General features: G+C 44.4%; 1 protein-coding gene across 1 annotated transcript in view; it reads right to left on the bottom strand.

Moving 5' to 3' along the window:
* LOC140460302 (uncharacterized) overlaps positions 1–10,070 on the bottom strand; it is a 251,439-nt gene extending 241,369 nt beyond the window's left edge. Inside the window, exon 1 of the mRNA XM_072554771.1 lies at positions 9,822–10,070. The gene's annotated coding sequence lies outside the window, so the exon portion shown is untranslated. The remainder of the gene's footprint in view (positions 1–9,821) is intronic.
* Positions 10,071–13,235: the final 3,165 nt, after the last annotated feature.

The raw sequence follows: 13,235 nt of genomic DNA, 5'->3' as shown, positions 1-13,235 counted from the left end.
CAGGTAGGGTAAACAAAGTTATAAATCTTAATAAAAGACAAAAGGGTTTTGTGACCGGCGTAAATTTTAGAAAATATTATCAAGGGATCTAAAAAGAAAAGGAAAGATTTAGCAGTGGTCTTTGTAGACCTCGCCAAGGCATTCGATACGGTAGGTCATAAGTTAATTTTAACAGCTCTTAGGAGACTCCAACTCCTGGTATTATTTATTAAATCAATAGCAAATTTATATGAGAATAATTTTACACAGATCGAGGGTTTTAATTGTAGAACGGAAAGAATTAAAATTTTAAGAGGTGTCAAGCAAAGGGATGCTTTGTCACCAATTCTTTTTAATATAGTGATGGATCCTCTTATCGCAACCATTGAAGAAAGGAAAAAAGGAATAGTTCTAGGATCAGATGGGAAAAGCTATCACTGCGCTACTTTAGCATTTGCAGATGACATAGCATTAGTTAGCGAATCATATGAGGGAATGAGATACAATTTAAAACTAGTAGAAAGATTCTGTACTAATACGGGAATGGAGGTAAATGTTAAAAAGACTAAAGGGTTTTATTTTACTGTTAAAAATAAAACAATTATTTATAATGACACGGCTAATTGGAAATTCAATGATGGAAATATTCAATTTGTAGAACCAGGTCAAACAGATAAGTATTTAGGTGCTAAAATAGACCCGTGGATTGGCATTAGCCAATCAGACTGGGAAGGTCAGTTAGAAAATTAGATTAGTAACTTAAAAATATTGCCCCTGAAACCTTTACAAAAATTAGAGCTTTTAAAAACCGTTTTTATACCTAGATTGTATTATTATTTAATATTATCAGAATCTTCAATTAACTATCTTAACAAATTAGATAACATAATTAAAAATGCTGCAAAAGAAATATTACACCTTCCGGAGTCGATCACGGATGGCGTATTATATACTAGATACCGTGACGGAGGCCTTGCTTTAAAGAGATTGGCGACCTTCAGCCCAATTTTGATCATGAGAAAATTCGGGACGCTCCACAGATCCTCAGATGAAATTTTGCATGCCTCATTTCATTTTGAGGGTGAAAGTGTAGCGGAGAAGATGCGTAAATTGAGCAAATTAATGAAGTTGGAATTGATTTGGAACCCGAATATTAATCGACAAGTGGGAGAAAATGGTACTATCGGGGAAGACAGTGATGGGGAGTTGGAAGAGTTTAGCAACACCAATTACGGGAACTGGAGATCAACGGAAATTGATAGATGGATAGCCCTCCCATGTCAAGGAGCTGGCGCTCATTACTATAAAAACGATAGTATTTCGAATAATTGCTTGAAGTTCTAATTTATGAAGACATCTAAAGTAATTAATTCAATTTTATTGAGGACTAATCTATTTCTGACAAGGGCATCCTTGTCGTATGGAAGGCCTTTTAATGTTAAATCCTGCAGAAGATGTAATGCAACTTCAGAGACGTTGGCACACATCATGGGATGGTGTCCTTATGTTAAGAATATGCGAATAAAAAGACACAATAGGGTGGCAGAAGAGTTAACTAAATTTGTTAGGAAGAATGGGTGGACAATTTTTATAGAGCCAAGGATAAGGTAGGGAAATTCTGGATCCCTGATCTAATTTTTAAGAAAGATCAGCAAATAGTTGTAGTAGATGTAACAATAAGGACGGACCTTCAAATTAACTCCTTTGAAGCAGCATGGGAAGAGAAGACAAGTAAATATAAACATCTAAAGGATGAGATAATGGACCTCACGGGAAGAGGAAACGTCTCCTTCCATGGTTTTGTGAAAGGTGCCAGAGGGAAATGGCTGGAAAAATTGATGAGCTCATAAAAAGCCTCGGGATCCCAAAATTTAAATCTTTCACTCAGAACATCACAACCCTTGTTTAGTCTCTGACCCTTGAACTGCTGCGAATTTTTATGGACTCATAAGTTCTCCTTACGACATAATTTAATAACTTTTTAGAAATTTTTAACTGTAGAATTTTAAATAGTATTTGTTGTTTTAATTAATTTTAGATATTTTGATTTTTAAAATCTTTTTAAAATGTATTTAGTAATAAAGTTTGGTAGATTTTAGTTCACATAAATAATTGGTGGTGGGTAATAGGTGAAATAAATAAAGTGCACGCTCAACACAACAGGTGCTGAGTGGGTAAACACTGTTTAATGGTTGACTAACCCAGCTCATCCCTCCTCTTGCTGAGTTCTGATTCAACATTGTATTTTGTTGTTTCCCTTAAGATCATCTGGCTGTGGTTTCACTGGATAGGGGTATTCACGCATCGACGAGTGACGTTAAAACTCGAAAAGGACACAATCCATCGTGTATGGGGAGTGCACCAAGTACTGCTGAGAGTGATTTTGGGAAGCAAAAAAAGTGTGTAAATCCAGGATGAACCTGCAATGTAGTTGGGGTAGGAGTCATGGCATAAAAGTATTCCTACATAAAGACTCATTCTAAGAGAATAAATGAATCAAGAAAAGGGTTCAGTAAACTTGCGTGGTATTTGAGCAAAACTCAAGGGAAAGGATTGCCGTCTCCAGAGTTCTTAAGAGACAGCGAGTTTAAGGGTGATTTTAGACTTGGAGCCACCATTAGTTGAGTTGGACTCGCCGAAGACGTACTGGGTACGTGGTTTCTTGGTTTACAAAAACTAAGGCATTGAGGCAGATGTGCTAAATGCGAGAGGGGACCTTCGGAGGTAAAAGCAAGTCAAAGGGAAAAGATAACGGTACCACGGGAGAGAGCGAGCGAGCGAGCTGAACACTTTTCCAGTAACGCTGAAAATGGGCTCCTGCAAGATCAAACAAAAGGAGAGTCCACACTGGACTTGGAATGGCCAACGAAAAATACAATACATGCTAAATAATTACGGTCCAGAGTCTGTAAAGCAGTTAGTATTGTGAATTAAGGAATGTGGTTTTCCGGAGGGAGGAAGTTTTAGTAAAAGGCAGCTGGAAATATTGAGGTCGAGGTTGGAGGAGAGAGAGGAGGAGAAAAGGAAGGGAAAAAATGGAACCTATGAATTGGAGTGCTTAGAACATGTGGAAGGCTGAGGCTGATATCAGGGAAAGGAAATCTCAAGTCAAAGATAGATCAAATACACGTGCATACACCAGCACACATGCAGACGCACGTGGAAAACAACCTAATGAAGTTGTGCAGTGCCTTCAATCTGTTTCAGATCCTGACCTTGATGACTGCCCTCCAAGACCTACAGCCCCTCTATGAGATCCACCTGGCGAAGGTCCCAGGTCAGCGGCTGTCGCCTCAGTGTCTGCTGGGTCAATGATAGCACGTCATACATGCAACCAATTGAAGCAAGAAGCCCAAAAGAAGGACAGCCATTCCAAGACGGAAAGGCATCCAGGGTCTGTCCACGATCATCCCCTGACGGATGACGAGTCAGAGGGTACTGGTGTACGATCGTCCAACCAGGTAGTTCTGCAATCCCCAATGGTTGAAGTCACAGGCCCAGAAGAGTATCCAGTGTTGGTCCACCTGCCATGATCCATGAAGGATCTAGAAAGTGCCTATGGGCAGTTGCCTGACCCACGCAAGGTTGGAGGTAATAGGTTCGCTGAAGAAGTGACAAAGTTCTGTACTGAGTTCCATCCCACATCGCATTAGATGAGACATCTCCTGGGATGAAAACAGGGTGCCGACGTCACCAAAATCAAGTATAAATGGCCAGCTGTAAATGTCCCTGCCAGAGTAGCCGACCCGCAAGCGGACAAGAACGGAGACTTTGATGTTTTTGTGGCAGCCACCCGTAGGGAGGCATTCCCAGTGCAAATGGACATGACCAAAAGTGCAATGTGTAAACAACAAGGTGAGATGCTGTATGAGGCACACCTGAGAAACAGCTTCTTCAATGAAATGAAGGACAATATAGCGATAAAGGTAAAAGACACATGTAATACCTGGGACATGGGAAAGCTGAATTTGATAGAACAACACGCGATACAGGCTGAAAAATTGCTTACGCAAGAGAAGGATAAGTGGAAACTAAAACAGCAAGCACATAAAGCTCAGCTTACTATGATGCAAATGGTCGCCCAGCCATTGGAGGGAGGTTGCGGAAGAGGAAGAGGTGCGGGCAGAGGTAGATCTGGCAGGTGCTTAGTTTGCGGAGCAATGGACCACTGGACGAGACAGTGCCCACACAGATACCCTCAAGCGGCCCTGGAGGCTGAGCGACAGGGTGACTGACAGGGCAAAGCTGAGGTGGAGGTGGACAGCCCACGAGGTACAGGGAAGCCTCTTTCCTTTATGCTTGGCAATAAAAACTCACTTGTACTAATCTCTTCTACAAACCTTACAGGCACTGAGCCATGTCCCACCTCTATATCAAGCACTGAGATTGTGAAGTGTGGACCGTCTGTTCAATATCACAATGATGCGTAATAGTCGATGTCTACCTCTATGTTATATGGGGAAGGTATATCTGGTACCTTTTAAGTAGATACAGGGGCAACATACTCAGTCCCTAAATTAAGCCAGTTTAGACAATCGATGCAAATAAAGAGGAGTGAAAGGTTCCTGAACACAATGAGTGCATCAGGAGTCGTGGTGCGGGAGAGATTTTCTACACCCCTATTGTGCGAAACTAGTAACGGGAAACATTCCAATTCTCCTTCCTGTTATCGGAATTTTGACCTTTAAATCTGATGGGTTGGGATCTCATAGGGAGACTGGGGTTGGATTTGCTCAGTACCCATACAGACTTGCAGGTAATTCAAAAGGGAAGATTTACCCGTGCAGGCTGTAAACTATGACCCACAACCCCTGATGTATGTCCATGAGTGGTGATTAAGCCAGACAGTGATAAGTTCAGTGAGCAATTCACTCGCCCTGGAAGCAAGTAACTATGTTAATCTTATTAACACCAATTTTCTTGCTGGAGATATGCTGCACTGCACAGCACACATACATACACCGGTGACGGCCCTGACAAACCATCTGAGAAAGATTGGTTCAGGGGATTGGTGAAACCAGATCAGTTGGTATTGCGCGAATTTCATTGGAATGATAACAGATGTGCAGTGTGAACTTATCTCAGGTATCTGTAACAGCAAGCAGACCCTAAGTTTTTGATGTGGAAGGCTCTTTTCCTCATGTGTCACTGGTGGCAGAATTTGGGACCATGGGTGCTAAAGGCACAAAGAACGAAATGTTGGGTCTTCAGAGACTATGTGGGTATCTGGTTCAATGCAGATATGCAGATACATAGGAAGAAACTAAGTTGGCTAACTCAGGCAGATGGGGCAGTCCAAGTAACCCCTGCTAGCCCTGAAGAGCCTCGGAGGATAGCCTGGCATTTCCCTAAGATAGAAGTCTCAGACCCAGGATTAAAAACGGTCCCTGAGTTGTGGGCAAAAGGCAAGCATGATGTGGGGCTCATACGAGGCTGTGAACCCACACAAATAACCCTGAAGTCTGAGTATCGTCCTTACAGAGCACAACACCCGTTAAAACCCGAGGCTATCGAAGGAATTACTTCAGTCTTTGAATCCCTCCTCAAGGCTGGGGTGATAATCCCCTGTGAGAACTCACTGGTGAGAATCCCCATTTTTCAGGTCAAAAAGACAAACATGAACCGAAGGAATGCAGGTTTGTTCAAGACCTGCAGGCAGTCAATAATGACGTTGTCCCACGCACCCCAAATGTTTCCAACCCCTATACTATATAAGCTCAAATTCCACCAGACAGTAAATGGTTCTCAGTTGTGGGTTTAGCAAATGCCTTTAGTGTACCGGAACACCCAGATAGTCAATTCTGATTTGCTTTTTCATTCAAAGGGAAATCATATACAGTAACCTTGACAAAGACACGTGAAGGTAAGTCCCCCACCATATATAACAAGGCTGTACACAGGAGTCTGGAGACTCTTGTTCTAACCCCAGGGTTAGTGCTCCTGCTGTATGTAGATGATTGCTTGATAGCGGCAACAACAAAGGAACAATGTGAGAAGGATAACCTTGTGTTGCTCCGCCATCTAGCGAGAGAAGGGGACAAAGCCAGTCTCACAAAGCTACAATTTGTGTAACAACAGGTAAAGTGCTTAGGTCACTTAATATCTGGACAAGGGAAGGCCATTGGTCAAGACAGAGCTCAAGCAATCCAGCAAATTCCAAAGCCTCACACAAAGAAGCAATTGCTATCATTTTTGGGCATGTGCTCCGACTGTAGAATGTTTATCTACATTACGCAAACCTTGCAGCGCCCCTAAGTGACATAGCCCATGGCAAAGGAATGCAGAACTGACTGCAGTGGACCCCAGAGGCCGAAAATGCCTTTGTTGAATTGAAAAAGGAGCTCCAAACTACACCTACACTGGGGATTCTGAATCCAGACAAGCCTTTTGTACAAATGGTAGATGAAAAGCATGGCTGCATGACATCTGTGCTGTTACAGGATCATGGGGGATGATTGAGGCCAGTAGCATATTTTTCGTCTAAACTAGACCCCGTAGCGGCAGAATTGCCTGAACGTCTGCGAGCCGTGGCTGTGGCTAAAAAGGCTGTTGTTGCATCCAGGGATATAGTCGGCTATGGAGAATTAACCCTTCTGGTCCGACATGGAGTATCCTTACTGCTTTCCGAGCAAAAGACAGCACACGTGGCGGCAGCACGTTGGTTCAAATACAATAGTGTTATTGGAGATGCCTAACATTACAATTAAGCAATGTAATGTCCTTAGCCATGCTAGCATTCTCCCCACAGAAGGAGACGGAGACCCACATGATTGTGTCGCTGTAACTAATGAGATTTGCAGCTCTCGACCAGATTAGTAGGATTCACCACTTCAGAATCCAGATATGGAGTTTTTTTGTGGACAGGTCCGCATTCAGGAGCAAGGACACAGGCCAGAATTGTGTTGGGTATGCTTTAGTGACTACCCATGATCACTCCCTTCTCATCTGTCAGCGCAAGCAGCGGAGCTGATGGCCATGACTGAGGCCTGTAAATTGGCTGAGGGAAGGACAGTGAATATTTACACTGTTAGCAGATATGCATTCGGGGTTGTACATGATTTTGGAACCCTGTGGAAACAAAGGGGTTTCTTAACCTCCACCGGAAAGCCCATCACACACAGTGGCCTGATCTCTGACCTCCTGGAAGCAGTCCTATTGCCTAAATCAATCGCTGTGTGTAAATGTGAAGCCTATACAAAAAATAACGATTTTATTTCTCAAGGCAATGTGAGGGCAGACTCAGCAGCAAGAACGGCAGCCTAGCAGCCGCCAAGTGAGCAGATAGACATGTGTATGACAAAAATTTGTACTCCAACAGCAAACGTATGAGAGTTACAGTCACAGGCCACGCCAGAAGAAAACCGTGAGTGGACGAAAGCAGGATGCAGTGTGAGGAAAGGAGTATGTGGTGACCCCAATGGTAAACCCTGTCCACCACAATCATTATTTCCATTCTATGCCAAAGGACCATGTGTCAAAAGGGGGGGGGGATGTATGACAGTATTTCGGCACACTGGTACATTAAGGGATTTACTCATTACTCTCAGAGATATTGTGAACGATGTTTATCTGTGCCACTAATAATGTGGGGAGGGGAATACAGATCAGTCAGGCAGCACACCCCCAACCCCTTGAACATTTACAGATTGATTTTATTAAACTAATGCCCAAAGGGAAAAGGTATTGTCTGGTAATAGTTGATATCTTTTCCAAATGGGTGGAAGTGTTCCCCACGTCTAAACAGGATGCCAGTGCAATAGCCAAGGCTTTGCTAACTGTGATAATTCCAAGATGGGGCATCCCTGAAAGGCTTAGGAGTGACAATGGGACACCATTTGTCAATAATGCTTTACAGCAGACCAGTGATTATTTGGGAATAAACATGAGACAACACTGTGCCTACCACCCAGCAAGCAGTGGGGCAGTGAAACAAGAGAATGCTACCCTCAAAAAATAAATTGACAAAATGCTGTGAGGAACTCGGGGTGACATGGACAAAGACACTTCCAATTGTGCTAGTGTATATGAGATCTGGGAGGAGAGGACGAGCTAATCTTAGCCCATTTGAGATTTCGTTTGGTAGACCGCCCAACACAGGAACTGGCCCAAGATCTAAGGTAAGACAGATAGCAGGCCACTGTGAGGATGAGATGCTGTGTTACTGTATAAAACTCTCTGCACTTTTGTCTCAAATGCAGAATCAAGTAAAAGCAGCACTACCCCAACCAGCAGAAGGGAACCTGCACGATCTAGAACCTGGAGACTGGATAGTGATGAAAGAATTCAGGAGGAAAAGCTGGAAGACAAAGAAGTGGCTGGGGCCGTTTCAAGTGCTCCTTACAACACAGACAGCTGTTAAGATCACTGAAAGAACCACATGGATACACGCCAGCCATTGCAAATGTGTAGCTGGACCTGAGGAGACATCAGACAGCACCGGAACCAAACTAGCATCTACAGGAAAACAACACACATGGACCAAATACTTAACTACAGATGCAATTATCACAACATCCGCAAATGAAGCTGCATTAGGACATTATTTGACTAAGCCACCACACACCGCAGCACGGAGGAACTATGAACAGTAGAAGAGAAATACCTACACAGCACATTTAAGAAGAACGGGTACTCAATCAACCAATCCACTTATTTCTCAACAACAAACCCAAACAACCAGACATGATGTACCCAGAAAATCCTAGCCATGTTTGTGGGCGGCATGGTAGCACAGTGGTTAGCACCGCTGCCTCACAGCTAGAGACCCGGGTTCAATTCCTGCCTCAGGCGACTAACTGTGTGGAGTTTGCACATTCTCCCTGTGGGTTTCCTCCGGGTGCTCTGGTTTCCCCCCCACAGTCCAAAAATGTGCAGGTTAGTTGAATGGCTATGCTAAATTGCCCGTAGTGTTAGGGGCAGGGGTAAATGTAGGGGAATGGGTCTGGGTGGGTTGCGCTTCGGCGGGTTGGTGTGGACTTGTTGGGTCGAAGGGCTTGTTTCCACACTGTAAGTAATCTATCATATTTCTTGGCAACATGGTAGCCCAGAAACCTACCAACACACTTAATAGCAGTGAATGAACTTAAAAGAACCCACACAAACAACCACCAAAACGAATGCCATTTACGAAATACCATGCAAAGAATGTAACAAAGATTATGTCAGACAAACAGGCAGAAAACTAGCCACCAGAATACATGAACATTAACGAGCTACAAACAGACATGACCCACTATCACTAGTATCTCTACTTACAGATGAAGGAGACCACTACTTTGACTGGGACAACACACCCATCCTAGGGCAAACCAAACCAACATACACAAGCATTGCGCAAAGCATGGCATCCCAACCAGAACTCCATCAATAAACATATCGATTATGGACCCCATCTACCATCCTCTGGGGCAAAGAATCAGAAATGATATCACCCTAAGAAACCAAAACACAGAAATAGAAAGCAGGATATAACACCAACGCTTCAGCAGAGGCTTACTGATGATGTTATCAAGTATGGTGTCGAAACATCTGAAAATGAACCTTCTAGATCAGCGAGCAAACTTACATCTAAAATGACACAAAAGCTGCCACGAGGTTGGAATTCTCTCCCAGAAATGACAGTTGATGGTGCCCTCACCAAGATGGCCGCCCGCGCGCTCCGCCCCAAGACAACATGCGCCTTACCCTCACAAAGATGGCGGCCGGTTGCCCGGGCAACGCAAAAGGTCCCTTCCCAATGAAGTAAACACTGGGCCGGTGGGTTTTTTTTCCGAGGCCTCAGGCCTCCCCCTAGGAGTTTATAAACTCCCCAGTCTCCCTCCTCCCGCGGTTCCCAATCCTACCCTGTCTCACTGTCTCCTCTCCCCGGGGGCAGGAGCCAGGTCTTGGCGCTCGGGCCTGGCGACCTCCCCGGGATGTTTCTGAAACCTGGTCCTGTTCTGAAGGAGGATCACCGGGACCCGAAACCCGTCCTCACATTTCTCCCGACACGAGCTGCCGGACCTGCTCAGCTTTTCCAGCGGCTCCTGTTCTTGTTCCTTCAGCCGCCGGCGCCATTCCTCCCCCACACTCAGTAACACTGCCTTTATCCGGCCGCGGGACCTACACTGCACATGCGCCAAGGGGCGGGGTCCCTGCCCTTACGTCATCATTGGCTGTGGAGTCCTCTGACCAATCGGAGACAATAGGGGCGGGGCGATCATCTCATCAGCTTTTAAACTTTTCAGCCTGTTCAGAATGTTATTCTAACCTCTGGAAGGCTGAAACTTTGGGAAACTTTCAGATATAAACAAAAGGATATTAAGAAAGGAATAAAAATAGCTAAGGTAGATTTCAAGTTTACAGAGGGTAGAAAGTGTAAAATGATTGAGTACAGCATTGAAGTAGTCGAGCCTGGAGGTAAGGAAGGGACCAAAGAGGGTTTCAGCAACAGCTACTTTGAGAATGGGACAGGCTCGAATCAGATGCCAGAGGTGGATACAGGTGTCTTCATGCTAGCACAGATCAGAAGCTCCTCTCAGCATCAAATGCAGCTAGTTGCGAACAGCCTGGCTGAATCTCAGTGAGTGACAAGGGAGAGAGATGGAGGCTGGAGCTCAGGAATGAAGATTGGTGCAGAGACTGGAAACAGTGGCTTAATTCTTCCCAACGTTTATTTGTAATGGATCCATCAATATGAAGAGTCTCCAGAACCAGAATGGACTATTAAAGTATTGAAGGTTCAAATTGGTTTGGCCGAATGGCCTTACTTCCACTCCTATGTCTTATGGTCTCATGGTTTCAGCTGGAGAGAAGGAACATGGTGGGGTTTAGCGAATCCACCTTCACCTTGTTAGAAATGGGGAAAAGTGTTGTTTTTGCAGATATAGAAAAAGCATACAGAAAAGGGGTACAGCAAGAGAACTATTAACTCTGCAGGTATTTAGGGAAGAGTATCTCTACGTTTCAGTGCATGATTGTGGATAATTAAGTACTAACTTTAATGTAGATTTATTAAAGAAAATAATTGCTTTGACTGTAATGTTTAAAACAACAGTTTCAGCAAAAAAGCTAAGATTACTGAAACATATAAGTGAAGCATGAAAAAGATACATTATTAAGATGCATGTACAAGAATGGAATGTACCTATGGATAATGAAAGAAGTTACAAAGGGGAACATCGAGATAAGAGCTTAGCCTTTTGACAGCACGTGCAAGGGGGAAATTGCCAACTTGGAAAGAAAGGGGCAATGGGCGTGGAGCATAGATGGGTAGAGGCGAAATAGTAAGAGAGATTGGGTAATTAGGAGTCTGGAGAGATGACCTCACTCAGCTCAAAGGGTATAACTGTACACTAACCTAAGTTCTAATTTGCGCTCATTTACTTATGCAATTGAAGCCCTTACTTGCAAGTTCGTAATAAATTGTCTTGTTTCCAGTTTTGGTGGTCTCGTCTAAATTTTATTGAATTTTGTTTCTAACAGATTTGGGGGCTTGTCCGGAATCCCAAGCTCCGGTCGCTCGGCATTCTTGGAGAAACGGAGAAGGTGCACCTCGCTGATTTCGGCGATCTCTAGTTTCCCCTTGTTGCCGAGGCGGCTTTGGGCGAGCGTGATCCAGGCTGGGAGACCCTGGAAACAAGACGCGCAGACGCGGCGGGTTCGGTCAGGTGACTCTTGTGTGCACAAGACCTGGGCAAGAAAGGTCTTAAAAGATTTATCTGGGCGACCGTGGTAGGCAGCAGTATTTGCTGCCATTCGGATATATCCGGGGAACTGGGGTGCTGGTGACTGGAATAGGCTAATCCATTCAGCCAGGATGGGTAGCCGTTGATACTGTTGCAAGGTGTATGTATCCGGGTGGCTGTAGTTGCTGCCAGTATGATATATCCGGGGATCTGGGGAACCGGGGTTCTGGTCGACCGGGGTTGGTAGCGGTAGTTGCTGCCAGGTGGATACATCCGGGAGACTGGCAGCAGTATTTGTTGCCAGGTGGATGTGTCCGCGTATCCGGTGCCAGTTGGATATATCCGGGGAACCGGGGTTCTGGACGACTGGGTGAGGCGAACCCGATCAACCAGGGTAGGTAGCAGTTATCACGGTTGCCAGATGGATATATCGGGATATTGCCGTGGGATAAGGGCGCGCGGATTCGACCAGGTAACTCTTGTGCACAGACCAAGGTAAGAAAAGGGACCTTTAAGAATTGGCTTGGTGGTCGGGGACGTGCAAGAGGTACGGGACGTACGAGAAGTACGGGTCATTGGCAGCTCTTAAATTAAAGTGTTTAATTGGCTAAGATTAATCTGATGAGTAAGGTGTCTACCTGATTCGATCACCCAGCCTTAGACCGGTTGTTAAGAGGGGAAATCCCTCACGCGAAGGTCAGGACCCTGAAGTGGGTGTGGAAGAAGGTGACACTAGACCTCAGTAAGGTTAACTAAATTATATAAAGAAACGGCCGATCATAGAAATGGGGAATAAAAATAGTGATTTAAGTTTAGAAGAGGACATGAGAGGGACGTCCGAGGACCACATCCCAACGGACAGTCCTTTAGGAAAAATGTTAAGAGATTGGAAGTACAATCCTCAGACGCGAGGAAAGGATAAAAAACAAATGATAAAATGTCAATGAAAAACAGCCTTACAGTCAGGAGGAATTAGATTATGCTTCATGTCTGAAGGGCTAGTAGCTGAAGGGCTACTGAAGGTGCACTTCGCAACTAACTTATGGCCAGACGCCCAGAAAAATATTCAAAAGCTAGAGGAGTCATTGCGGGAAACTCAAAGTGTCTGTGAGACATGGTGTCTGTGTGTGTGTGTGTGTGTGTGAGAGAGAGAGAGAGAGAGAGAGAGAGAGAGAGAGAGAAAAGAGCTGTACAACTCATAGAAAGTTTAACCCTTTGTGATTCAGTGTGAATGCACAGTTGTTTGTTGGTGTTTGAATGTTCCCTGAAGCTTGAGATCCGGGACTGTTTTGAATCTGATTTCTATTATGGAAATTTTAACATGATTTCTTTTAAGGTTAAGGATTTTGCAAGATGATGAAATAAAATATTCTTTTTACAGGCCTTACAATCAGTTTCTAACTAATCTCTTTTATCCTTACATAAAAACCATTTATAGATTACTTACAGTGTGGAAACAGGCCCTTCAGCCCAACAAGTCCACACCGCCTCACCGAAGCGCAACCCACCCATACCCCTACATCTACCCCTTACCTAACGCTACGGACAATTTAGCATGGCCAATTCACCTGCCCTGCACATCTTTGGACT

The sequence above is a fragment of the Chiloscyllium punctatum genome, chromosome 36, assembly GCF_047496795.1.
Source record: "Chiloscyllium punctatum isolate Juve2018m chromosome 36, sChiPun1.3, whole genome shotgun sequence".
NCBI classification, from domain to species: Eukaryota; Metazoa; Chordata; class Chondrichthyes; order Orectolobiformes; family Hemiscylliidae; genus Chiloscyllium; species Chiloscyllium punctatum.
Note: the sequence above shows the minus strand (reverse complement) of the source record. Positions and strands in the feature narration are given on the sequence as shown.